Raw genomic sequence first — 12,916 nt, 5'->3', positions numbered from 1 at the left:
CGGTAGTTGAGGTACCAGGGGCGGGCTGGGGAGCTCCAGGCGGGGCTTGTGAGAGAGTGTAGCCGAGCGGCTGGAACTCTGGGCCGGCGTGGTTGAGCAGCATGCCCGCGGAGGTGGCTCTTCCATAGGCACGGAGGGTGCTGGAGCTCCACACTTCCCTAGGCACGGAGGGTGCTGGAGCTCCACACTTCCATAGGCAGGGAGGGTGCTGGAGCTCCACACTTCCATAGGCAGGGAGGGTGCTGGAGCTCCACACTTCCATAGGCAGGGAGGGTGCTGGAGCTCCACACTTCCATAGGCAGGGAGGGTGCTGGAGCTCCACACTTCCATAGGCAGGGAGGGTGCTGGAGCTCCACACTTCCATAGGCAGGGAGGGTGCTGGAGCTCCACACTTCCATAGGCAGGGAGGGTGCTGGAGCTCCACACTTCCATAGGCAGGGAGGGTGCTGGAGCTCCACACTTCCATAGGCAGGGAGGGTGCTGGAGCTCCACACTTCCATAGGCAGGGAGGGTGCTGGAGCTCCACACTTCCATAGGCAGGGAGGGTGCTGGAGCTCCACACTTCCATAGGCAGGGAGGGTGCTGGAGCTCCACACTTCCATAGGCAGGGAGGGTGCTGGAGCTCCACACTTCCATAGGCAGGGAGGGTGCTGGAGCTCCACACTTCCATAGGCAGGGAGGGTGCTGGAGCTCCACACTTCCATAGGCAGGGAGGGTGCTGGAGCTCCACACTTCCATAGGCAGGGAGGGTGCTGGAGCTCCACACTTCCATAGGCAGGGAGGGTGCTGGAGCTCCACACTTCCATAGGCAGGGAGGGTGCTGGAGCTCCACACTTCCATAGGCAGGGAGGGTGCTGGAGCTCCACACTTCCATAGGCAGGGAGGGTGCTGGAGCTCCACACTTCCATAGGCAGGGAGGGTGCTGGAGCTCCACACTTCCATAGGCAGGGAGGGTGCTGGAGCTCCACACTTCCATAGGCAGGGAGGGTGCTGGAGCTCCACACTTCCATAGGCAGGGAGGGTGCTGGAGCTCCACACTTCCATAGGCAGGGAGGGTGCTGGAGCTCCACACTTCCATAGGCAGGGAGGGTGCTGGAGCTCCACACTTCCATAGGCAGGGAGGGTGCTGGAGCTCCACACTTCCATAGGCAGGGAGGGTGCTGGCACATCCACACTTCCAGCCACGGAGCATGCTGGCACTTCCACCTTGCTTGCTAAGTCGGCGTGATCTTGCCCAAAAAGTCCCTCCTCACCTCCAGCTGGAAGTGGAAAAAAATCCTCCACCTGCTTGGCCGAGGTTCTGGAAGCCAGCAGCTCGCAGAATGTTGCCAAAGTTTCACTGGAAGGAAAAGAAAAGAGAAGACCGAGTGCGCATTTCACCTACCGCCGAATGTCCACAAGAGGGAAGTGTCACTCCGTCGCAGAATCTGCGCCGACGCACTCGGCACCCTTCGAATTTATGGTGCCGGTGCGGGTGTTCTGGGTGCAAAAAGGCCGCCCAAGTGGTAGAAAAAAATCAGACTTCGTCTCTTAGGTCGAAATTAATGCCAAGTTTTGAAATGCACTGGCAGGGGTGGACCAGGGCCCGTTAGAAGTGCTTAGCCGAGGTCCTGGAAGCCTAACCCGGCGTGATCTTGTGCAAAAAGCCGCTGCTGAGCTCCAGCTGGAAGTGTAAAAAGAACCGGGCTGGATCAAAAAAAGAACCGGGCGGCCCTTTAAAATTGCTTAGCCGAGGTCCTGGAACCCTAACCCGGCGTGATCTTGTGCAAAAAGCCGCTGCTGAGCTCCAGCTGGAAGTGTAAAAAGAACCGGGCTGGTTCAAAAAAAGAACCGGGCGACCCGTTAGAAGTGCTTAGCCGAGGTCCTGGAAGCCTAACCCGGCGTGATCTTGTGCAAAAAGCCGCTGCTGAGCTCCAGCTGGAAGTGGAAAAAGAACCGGGCTGGATCAAAAAAGAACCGGGCGACCCGTTAAAATTGCTTAGCCGAGGTCCTGGAAGCCTAACACGGCGTGATCTTGTGCAAAAAGCCGCTCCCGAGCTCCAGCTGGAAGTGTAAAAAGAACCAGGCTGGATAAAAAAAAGAACCGGGCTGGATAAAAAAAAAGAACCGGGCGGCCCGTTAAAATTGCTTAGCCGAGGTCCTGGAAGCCTAACCCGGCGTGATCTTGTGCAAAAAGCCGCTCCCGAGCTCCAGCTGGAAGTGTAAAAAGAACCGGGCTGGATAAAAAAAGAACCGGGCTGGATCAAAAAAGAACCGGGCGACCCGTTAAAATTGCTTAGCCGAGGTCCTGGAAGCCTAACACGGCGTGTTCTTGTGCAAAAAGCCGCTCCCAAGCTCCAGCTGGAAGTGTAAAAAGAACCGGGCTGGATAAAAAAAAGAACCGGGCTGGATCAAAAAAGAACCGGGCGACCCGTTAAAATTGCTTAGCCGAGGTCCTGGAAGCCTAACACGGCGTGATCTTGTGCAAAAAGCCGCTCCCGAGCTCCAGCTGGAAGTGTAAAAAGAACCGGGCTGGATAAAAAAAGAACCGGGCTGGATAAAAAAAAGAACCGGGCGACCCGTTAAAATTGCTTAGCCGAGGTCCTGGAAGCCTAACACGGCGTGTTCTTGTGCAAAAAGCCGCTCCCGAGCTCCAGCTGGAAGTGTAAAAAGAACCAGGCTGGATAAAAAAAAGAACCGGGCTGGATCAAAAAAGAACCGGGCGACCCGTTAAAATTGCTTAGCCGAGGTCCTGGAAGCCTAACACGGCGTGATCTTGTGCAAAAAGCCGCTCCCGAGCTCCAGCTGGAAGTGTAAAAAGAACCAGGCTGGATAAAAAAAAGAACCGGGCTGGATAAAAAAAAAGAACCGGGTGGCCCGTTAAAATTGCTTAGCCGAGGTCCTGGAAGCCTAACCCGGCGTGATCTTGTGCAAAAAGCCGCTCCCGAGCTCCAGCTGGAAGTGTAAAAAGAACCGGGCTGGATAAAAAAAGAACCGGGCTGGATCAAAAAAGAACCGGGCGACCCGTTAAAATTGCTTAGCCGAGGTCCTGGAAGCCTAACACGGCGTGTTCTTGTGCAAAAAGCCGCTCCCAAGCTCCAGCTGGAAGTGTAAAAAGAACCGGGCTGGATAAAAAAAAGAACCGGGCTGGATCAAAAAAGAACCGGGCGACCCGTTAAAATTGCTTAGCCGAGGTCCTGGAAGCCTAACACGGCGTGATCTTGTGCAAAAAGCCGCTCCCGAGCTCCAGCTGGAAGTGTAAAAAGAACCGGGCTGGATAAAAAAAGAACCGGGCTGGATAAAAAAAAGAACCGGGCGACCCGTTAAAATTGCTTAGCCGAGGTCCTGGAAGCCTAACACGGCGTGTTCTTGTGCAAAAAGCCGCTCCCGAGCTCCAGCTGGAAGTGTAAAAAGAACCAGGCTGGATAAAAAAAAGAACCGGGCTGGATCAAAAAAGAACCGGGCGACCCGTTAAAATTGCTTAGCCGAGGTCCTGGAAGCCTAACACGGCGTGATCTTGTGCAAAAAGCCGCTCCCGAGCTCCAGCTGGAAGTGTAAAAAGAACCGGGCTGGATAAAAAAAGAACCGGGCTGGATAAAAAAAAGAACCGGGCGACCCGTTAAAATTGCTTAGCCGAGGTCCTGGAAGCCTAACACGGCGTGATCTTGTGCAAAAAGCCGCTCCCGAGCTCCAGCTGGAAGTGTAAAAAGAACCAGGCTGGATAAAAAAAAGAACCGGGCTGGATCAAAAAAGAACCGGGCGACCCGTTAAAATTGCTTAGCCGAGGTCCTGGAAGCCTAACACGGCGTGTTCTTGTGCAAAAAGCCGCTCCCGAGCTCCAGCTGGAAGTGTAAAAAGAACCAGGCTGGATAAAAAAAAAGAACCGGGCTGGTTCAAAAAAGAACCGGGCAACCCGTTAAAATTGCTTAGCCGAGGTCCTGGAAGCCTAACACGGCGTGTTCTTGTGCAAAAAGCCGCTCCCGAGCTCCAGCTGGAAGTGTAAAAAGAACCAGGCTGGATAAAAAAAAGAACCGGGCTGGATCAAAAAAGAACCGGGCGACCCGTTAAAATTGCTTAGCCGAGGTCCTGGAAGCCTAACACGGCGTGTTCTTGTGCAAAAAGCCGCTCCCGAGCTCCAGCTGGAAGTGTAAAAAGAACCAGGCTGGATAAAAAAAAGAACCGGGCTGGTTCAAAAAAGAACCGGGCAACCCGTTAAAATTGCTTAGCCGAGGTCCTGGAAGCCTAACACGGCGTGATCTTGTGCAAAAAGCCGCTCCCGAGCTCCAGCTGGAAGTGTAAAAAGAACCGGGCTGGATAAAAAAAGAACCGGGCTGGATAAAAAAAAAGAACCGGGCGACCCGTTAAAATTGCTTAGCCGAGGTCCTGGAAGCCTAACACGGCGTGATCTTGTGCAAAAAGCCGCTCCCGAGCTCCAGCTGGAAGTGTAAAAAGAACCAGGCTGGATAAAAAAAAGAACCGGGCTGGATCAAAAAAGAACCGGGCGACCCGTTAAAATTGCTTAGCCGAGGTCCTGGAAGCCTAACACGGCGTGTTCTTGTGCAAAAAGCCGCTCCCGAGCTCCAGCTGGAAGTGTAAAAAGAACCAGGCTGGATAAAAAAAAGAACCGGGCTGGATCAAAAAAGAACCGGGCGACCCGTTAAAATTGCTTAGCCGAGGTCCTGGAAGCCTAACACGGCGTGTTCTTGTGCAAAAAGCCGCTCCCGAGCTCCAGCTGGAAGTGTAAAAAGAACCAGGCTGGATAAAAAAAAGAACCGGGCTGGATCAAAAAAGAACCGGGCGACCCGTTAAAATTGCTTAGCTGAGGTCCTGGAAGCCTAACACGGCGTGATCTTGTGCAAAAAGCCGCTCCCGAGCTCCAGCTGGAAGTGTAAAAAGAACCGGGCTGGATAAAAAAAAAGAACCGGGCTGGTTCAAAAAAGAACCGGGCAACCCGTTAAAATTGCTTAGCCGAGGTCCTGGAAGCCTAACCCGGCGTGATCTTGCCCGAAAGTCGGCCTCTATACTTCCATTTTAGGTACCAGGGGCTATTAGTGTACTTGGTCCCACTAGTCAGTGTACTCATCCAGTTACCCCCCGTTTTCCAAAACACCATCGGCACGTATAAGGGGGGGACTCTTGAGAGAGATGAGGTATATGGCAGCGCAACACCAATCCGCTCCGCGCTGGTTCCCATGTCGGCTACGGATGAATAAAACCAGCCTGTCCCCCCTGGAGCTCACGAGACACGGAATTTTTTCTAAGTGCCAACGGCTCTTCCGAGCAAACGTGTCCGCTCCGGCTGGTTCCCCCGTCGGCCTCGAATGACGAAAAATGCCGGTCTCCGCCCGGAGCTCATGACAAACGAAAAATTTTCTAAGTGCCAACGGCACTAGCGAGCGAATGTGTCCGCTCGGCGCTGGTTCCCGGGTCGAACCCGGAAGACGAAAAACGCCGCTCTCCGCCCGGAGCTCATGACAAACGAAAAATTTTCTAAGTGCCAACGGCACTAGCGAGCGAATGTGTCCGCTCGGCGCTGGTTCCCGGGTCGAACCCGGAAGACGAAAAACGCCGCTCTCCGCCCGGAGCTCATGACAAACGAAAAATTTTCTAAGTGCCAACGGCACTAGCGAGCGAATGTGTCCGCTCGGCGCTGGTTCCCGGGTCGAACCCGGAAGACGAAAAACGCCGCTCTCCGCCCGGAGCTCATGACAAACGAAAAATTTTCTAAGTGCCAACGGCACTAGCGAGCGAATGTGTCCGCTCGGCGCTGGTTCCCGGGTCGAACCCGGAAGACGAAAAACGCCGCTCTCCGCCCGGAGCTCATTACAAACGAAAAATTTTCTAAGTGCCAACGGCACTAGCGAGCGAATGTGTCCGCTCGGCGCTGGTTCCCGGGTCGAACCCGGAAGACGAAAAACGCCGCTCTCCGCCCGGAGCTCATGACAAACGAAAAATTTTCTAAGTGCCAACGGCACTAGCGAGCGAATGTGTCCGCTCGGCGCTGGTTCCCGGGTCGAACCCGGAAGACGAAAAACGCCGCTCTCCGCCCGGAGCTCATGACAAACGAAAAATTTTCTAAGTGCCAACGGCACTAGCGAGCGAATGTGTCCGCTCGGCGCTGGTTCCCGGGTCGAACCCGGAAGACAAAAAACGCCGGTCTCCGCCCGGAGCTCATGACAAACGAAAAATTTTCTAAGTGCCAACGGCACTAGCGAGCGAATGTGTCCGCTCGGCGCTGGTTCCCGGGTCGAACCCGGAAGACGAAAAACGCCGCTCTCCGCCCGGAGCTCATGACAAACGAAAAATTTTCTAAGTGCCAACGGCACTTGCGAGCGAATGTGTCCGCTCGGCGCTGGTTCCCGGGTCGGACCCGGAAGACGAAAAACGCCGGTCTCCGCCCGGAGCTCATGACAAACGAAAAATTTTCTAAGTGCCAACGGCACTAGCGAGCGAATGTGTCCGCTCGGCGCTGGTTCCCGGGTCGGACCCGGAAGACGAAAAACGCCGGTCCTCGCCTGGAGGTCCCAGCAAAATCGGCGAAAAAACGACTAAGTGTCAACTTTCGAAAAAACGACTAAGTGCCCACGGCTCTGCGGGGCTTGTGAGTCCGCCCCGCGCCGGTTCGGTGGTCGGCCTCAAAAAGCAAAAAATCAGCCTCTCTCCCTGGAGCTCACCTCGAGGTACCAGGGGGTGAGGTACCCGGGCTAAGGTGCAGTACCTTTTTTGGTCTTCAGGTGCGCCAGAGTACAATGAAATGGTCCCAGTAGTCAGTGTACTCATCGACTTTCCCCCCGTTTTCCAAAGCACCTCGTTTACGAGTATGGAGGAGATGGTGCTGGTCTCCCCACGGCGTCGGACACGCCGTCCTCGACAGCACAAGGTCGGATAGAAGACCTGGAAAGCGCCGTGGCACGCGCTGGAGGTGGGCACTTTGGCGAAAAAACGACTAAGTGTCAACTTTCGAAAAAACGACTAAGTGTCAACTTTCGAAAAAACGGCTAAGTGTCAACTTTCGAAAAAACGACTAAGTGTCACCTCTCTGAAAAAATGGCAAAGTGTCGCCTCTCTGAAATTTTTCTAAGTGCCCACGGCTCTGCGGGCTCGTGCATCCGAGCCGCGCCGGTTCTGCAACCGGCCTAGAATGACGAAAAATAACGGTCTCCTCCTGGAGCTCACAGCCAATTGTGGCGAAAAAGTGGCAAAGTGCCCACGGCCCTGCCGAGCTTTGGCGTCCGCTCAGCGCCGGTGCCGCAGTCGGCCTCGAATGACGAAAAATGACGGTCTCCTCCTGGAGCTCACAGCCAACTTGGCAAAAAGTTTCTAAGTGCCCACGGCCCTGCCGAGCTTTGGCGTCCGCCCAGCGCCGGTTCCGCAGTCGGCCTCGAATGACGAAAAATAACGGTCTCCTCCTGGAGCTCACAGCCAACTTGGCAAAAAGTTTCTAAGTGCCCACGGCCCTGCCGAGCTTTGGCGTCCGCTCAGCGCCGGTGCCGCAGTCGGCCTCGAATGACGAAAAATGACGGTCTCCTCCTGGAGCTCACAGCCAACTTGGCAAAAAGTTTCTAAGTGCCCACGGCCCTGCCGAGCTTTGGCGTCCGCCCAGCGCCGGTTCCGCAGTCGGCCTCGAATGACGAAAAATAACGGTCTCCTCCTGGAGCTCACAGCCAACTTGGCAAAAAGTTTCTAAGTGCCCACGGCCCTGCCGAACTTTGGCGTCCGCTCAGCGCCGGTTCCGCAGTCGGCCTCGAATGACGAAAAATAACGGTCTCCTCCTGGAGCTCACAGCCAACTTGGCAAAAAGTTTCTAAGTGCCCACGGCCCTGCCGAACTTTGGCGTCCGCTCAGCGCCGGTTCCGCAGTCGGCCTCGAATGACGAAAAATAACGGTCTCCTCCTGGAGCTCACAGCCAACTTGGCAAAAAGTTTCTAAGTGCCCACGGCCCTGCCGAGCTTTGGCGTCCGCCCAGCGCCGGTTCCGCAGTCGGCCTCGAATGACGAAAAATAACGGTCTCCTCCTGGAGCTCACAGCCAACTTGGCAAAAAGTTTCTAAGTGCCCACGGCCCTGCCGAGCTTTGGCGTCCGCCCAGCGCCGGTTCCGCAGTCGGCCTCGAATGACGAAAAATAACGGTCTCCTCCTGGAGCTCACAGCCAACTTGGCAAAAAGTTTCTAAGTGCCCACGGCCCTGCCGAGCTTTGGCGTCCGCCCAGCGCCGGTTCCGCAGTCGGCCTCGAATGACGAAAAATAACGGTCTCCTCCTGGAGCTCACAGCCAACTTGGCAAAAAGTTTCTAAGTGTCACATCTCTGAAAAAACGACTAAGTGTCAACTTTCGAAAAAACGGCTAAGTGTCAACTTTCGAAAAAACGGCAAAGTGTCACATCTCTGAAAAAACGGCTAAGTGTCGACTTTCGAAAAAACGGCTAAGTGTCAACTTTCGAAAAAACGGCAAAGTGTCACATCTCTGAAAAAACGGCTAAGTGTCACATCTCTGAAAAAACGGCTAAGTGTCACATCTCTGAAAAAACGGCTAAGTGTCGCCTCTCTGAAAAAACGGCAAAGTGTCAACTTTCGAAAAAACGACAGAGTGTCGCCTCTCTGAAAAAACGACTAAGTGTCGACTCTGAGAAAATGGCAAAGTGCCCACGGCTCTGCGGGCTCGTGCATCCGACCCGCGCCGGTTCCCCAGCCGGCCTGAAATAAGGCAAAACCAGCCTCTCCGCCTGGAGCTCAGAGCCAACTTGGCGAATATTTTCTAAGTGCCCACGGCTCTGCGTGGCTACGGCGTCTGCCCAGCGCCGGTTCCTGGGTCGAACCCCGAGGACGAGGAATGCCGGTCTCCGCCTGGAGGTCCCAGCTTAATCGGCGAAAATTTTCTAAGTGCCCACGGCTCTGCCGGGCTCGTGCATCCGACCCGCGCCGGTTCCCCAGCCGGCCTGAAATAAGGCAAAACCAGGCTCTCCCCCTGGAGCTCAGAGCCAATTGTGGCGAAAAAACGACTAAGTGTCAACTTTCGAAAAAACGACTAAGTGTCAACTTTCCAAAAAAACGGCTAAGTGTCGACTTTCGAAAAAACGGCTAAGTGTCAACTTTCGAAAAAACGACTAAGTGTCGCCTCTGAAAAAACGACTAAGTGTCGCCTCTCTGAAAAAACGACTAAGTGCCCACGGCTCTGCGGGGCTTGTGAGTCCGCCCCGCGCCGGTTCGGCGGTCGGCCTCAAAAAGCGAAAAATCAGCCTCTCTCCCTGGAGCTCACCAAAAATTTGTCGAAATTTTTCTAAGTTCTCCTCGAGGTACCAGGGGGTGAGGTACCCGGGCTAAGGTGCAGTACCTTTTTTGGTCTTCAGGTGCGCCAGAGTACAATGAAATGGTCCCAGTAGTCAGTGTACTCATCGACTTTCCCCCCGTTTTCCAAAGCACCCCGTTTACGAATATGGAGGAGATGGTGCTGGTCTCCCCACGGCGTCGGACACGCCGTCCTCGACAGCACAAGGTCGGATAGAAGACCTGAAAAGCGCCGTGGCACGCGCTGGAGGTGTCACTGTGGCGAAAAAGTGACTAAGTGTCAACTTTCGAAAAAACGGCTAAGTGTCAACTTTCGAAAAAACGGCTAAGTGTCAACTTTCGAAAAAACGGCTAAGTGTCACCTCTCTGAAAAAACGGCAAAGTGTCAACTTTCGAAAAAACGACTAAGTGTCAACTTTCGAAAAAACGACTAAGTGTCACCTCTCTGAAAAAATGGCAAAGTGTCAACTGCGAATGTGGTGGTGCATGGAAGGAAGTGGAGGACGGCCGCCTCCTTAAACACAGGCCGGAGAGGAGCGTCAGGGCCAGGCTCCTCAAACATGGACCGAGTGTCGCCCTTAACACAGACCAAGGGGAGGACGGCCGCCTCCTTAAACACAGGCCGGAGAGGAGCGTCAGGGCCAGGCTCCTCAAACATGGACCGAGTGTCGCCCTTAACACAGACCAAGGGGAGGACGGCCGCCTCCTTAAACACAGGCCGGAGAGGAGCGTCAGGGCCAGGCTCCTCAAACATGGACCGAGTGTCGCCCTTAACACAGACCAAGGGGAGGACGGCCGCCTCCTTAAACACAGGCCGGAGAGGAGCGTCAGGGCCAGGCTCCTCAAACATGGACCGAGTGTCGCCCTTAACACAGACCAAGGGGAGGACGGCCGCCTCCTTAAACACAGGCCGGAGAGGAGCGTCAGGGCCAGGCTCCTCAAACATGGACCGAGTGTCGCCCTTAACACAGACCAAGGGGAGGACGGCCGCCTCCTTAAACACAGGCCGGAGAGGAGCGTCAGGGCCAGGCTCCTCAAACATGGACCGAGTGTCGCCCTTAACACAGACCAAGGGGAGGACGGCCGCCTCCTTAAACACAGGCCGGAGAGGAGCGTCAGGGCCAGGCTCCTCAAACATGGACCGAGTGTCGCCCTTAACACAGACCAAGGGGAGGACGGCCGCCTCCTTAAACACAGGCCGGAGAGGAGCGTCAGGGCCAGGCTCCTCAAACATGGACAGAGTGTCGCCCTTAACACAGACCAAGGGGAGGACGGCCGCCTCCCTAAACACAGGCCGGAGAGGAGCGTCAGGGCCAGGCTCCTCAAACATGGACCGAGTGTCGCCCTTAACACAGACCAAGGGGAGGACGGCCGCCTCCTTAAACACAGGCCGGAGAGGAGCGTCAGGGCCAGGCTCCTCAAACATGGACCGAGTGTCGCCCTTAACACAGACCAAGGGGAGGACGGCCGCCTCCTTAAACACAGGCCGGAGAGGAGCGTCAGGGCCAGGCTCCTCAAACATGGACCGAGTGTCGCCCTTAACACAGACCAAGCGGAGGACGGCCGCCTCCCTAAATACAGGCCGAACCGGAGCGCGAGTGTCGCTCCTTAAACACGGACCGAGTGGAGGACGGCCGCCTCCTTAAACACAGGCCGAACAAAATGACACAAAGTGTCAACTGCGAATGTTGTCCATCCAAGGAAGGAGCGTGATGCCCGGCCGGCTCCTTAAACACAGGCCGAGAGTCGCCCCGGACGGTCCGCCTCGCGGCGCCCGTCTGCTCGGATAAAATGACACAAAGTGTCAACTACGAATGTTGTCCATCCAAGGAGGGAGCGTGATGCCCGGCCGGCTCCGAAAACACAGGCCGAGAGTCGCCCCGGACGGTCCGCCTCGCGGCGCCCGTCTGCTCGGATAAAATGACACAAAGTGTCAACTGCGAATGTTGTCCATCCAAGGAAGGAGCGTGATGCCCGGCCGGCTCCTTAAATACAGGCCGAGAGTCGCCCCGGACGGTCCGCCTCGCGGCGCCCGCCCGCTCGGATAAAATGACACAAAGTGTCAACTACGAATGTTGTCCATCCAAGGAAGGAGCGTGATGCCCGGCCGGCTCCTTAAACACAGGCCGAGAGTCGCCCCGGACGGTCGCCTCGCGGCGCCCGTCTGCTCGGATAAAATGACACAAAGTGTCAACTACGAATGTTGTCCATCCAAGGAGGGAGCGTGATGCCCGGCCGGCTCCGAAAACACAGGCCGAGAGTCGCCCCGGACGGTCCGCCTCGCGGCGCCCGTCCGCTCGGATAAAATGACACAAAGTGTCAACTACGAATGTTGTCCATCCAAGGAGGGAGCGTGAGGCCCGGCCGGCTCCGAAAACACAGGCCGAGAGTCGCCCCGGACGGTCCGCCTCTCGAGGCGCCCGCCCGCTCGGATAAAATGACACAAAGTGTCAACTACGAATGTTGTCCATCCAAGGAGGGAGCGTGATGCCCGGCCGGCTCCGAAAACACAGGCCGAGATTCGACCCCGGACGGGCCGTCTTCTCCCGGCGCCCGCCCGCGTACGCCCCCCATCCCCGGTCGCCCGTCTGCTCCCGGTGGGCCTCCGAGTACCCCCTCACCCAACTGACCGACTGGCACTCATGACCCGCCTTGGTAGGGCCTCCATCGGCCTCGGCTCGTCCGACGTCGGGTGGACGGTTCCTACCCACTGCGGGTCGCACTCTAGCGCCCCGGCCGCTGCGTGAGCGTGCGCTCCCCGCGCCGCCCCGCAGGCCCCGGCGCGACCGTACTGCGGCGAGACCGAGACGACCCGGTTTGGCATCCATCCCACCTAGCCACGATCCACGGAGGCCGAGCGAGCGGCTGAGTGTCGGGCGCCGCGCGTGCGAGCGTCCGCCGGCCGCGCCGGTCCTTCCGCGAATGTCGTTTCTCAAACCCTCCGGCTTGATAGCGGCGGCACCACGGGAAGCCGTCCACACACACCGTCCGACCTCTATCCGAAAAGCCTTCCCGACCAACCGCGGTCGCGGGGGCGTCTGTCGCTCCGCATCGGGGGGGCGTATGGCTTCCGCGCTACGCGCTGCGGGCTCGGGGGGGCCGCAACGGCTGAGTCTGACTCGGCCGGGGCGCAGCTTCCCTCCCGGCAGTCAGCAATAGTGCCGATCGCGCCTGCCACCAGCCCCCTCCCCGACGGGTTCGTCGGCGCCGGCTGGCCGCCGTCCGCCTTCGTTCCCCGAGGGTTCCCAACCAGCGCCGATCCAACTCCGCATCCTGGCCGCACGCAGTGCGTGCCTCGCGCGGGTAAGTCGCCGGCGCAGCGCCGCAGCTCCCGACCCCCGCGTACGGGAATAGTTGAGGGCCTCAGCGGGCCGCACCGACCGAGTCCGACTCGGGCCGGGGCGCAGATTCCCGCTTGGGTGACCGAACGTTCTCTGCTCGGGCCGGAGGGCCGACGCCCGTCCCCCCCCGTCGTCCCCCACGGACCGCCTCCGAGGCCACTTCGCACGGCTCATCCTCGGCTCCCTACCAATGCTTAATCGATGGGGCCGCCCGGCCGGATTCGCGCCCCCCTGTCCACCGCGAGTCTCCCCAGACTAACCCGAGTTACCGCCCAGCTCGCCTAACCTTGCACTCGCTCTGCCAAACGGTCGTG

This window comes from Syngnathus leptorhynchus, unplaced genomic scaffold, assembly GCF_054491065.1.
Source record: "Syngnathus leptorhynchus isolate UIUO unplaced genomic scaffold, UIUO_Slep HiC_scaffold_547, whole genome shotgun sequence".
Classification (NCBI taxonomy): domain Eukaryota; kingdom Metazoa; phylum Chordata; class Actinopteri; order Syngnathiformes; family Syngnathidae; genus Syngnathus; species Syngnathus leptorhynchus.
The sequence above is the reverse complement of the archived record's forward strand: the minus strand, read 5'-3'. Positions refer to the sequence as shown.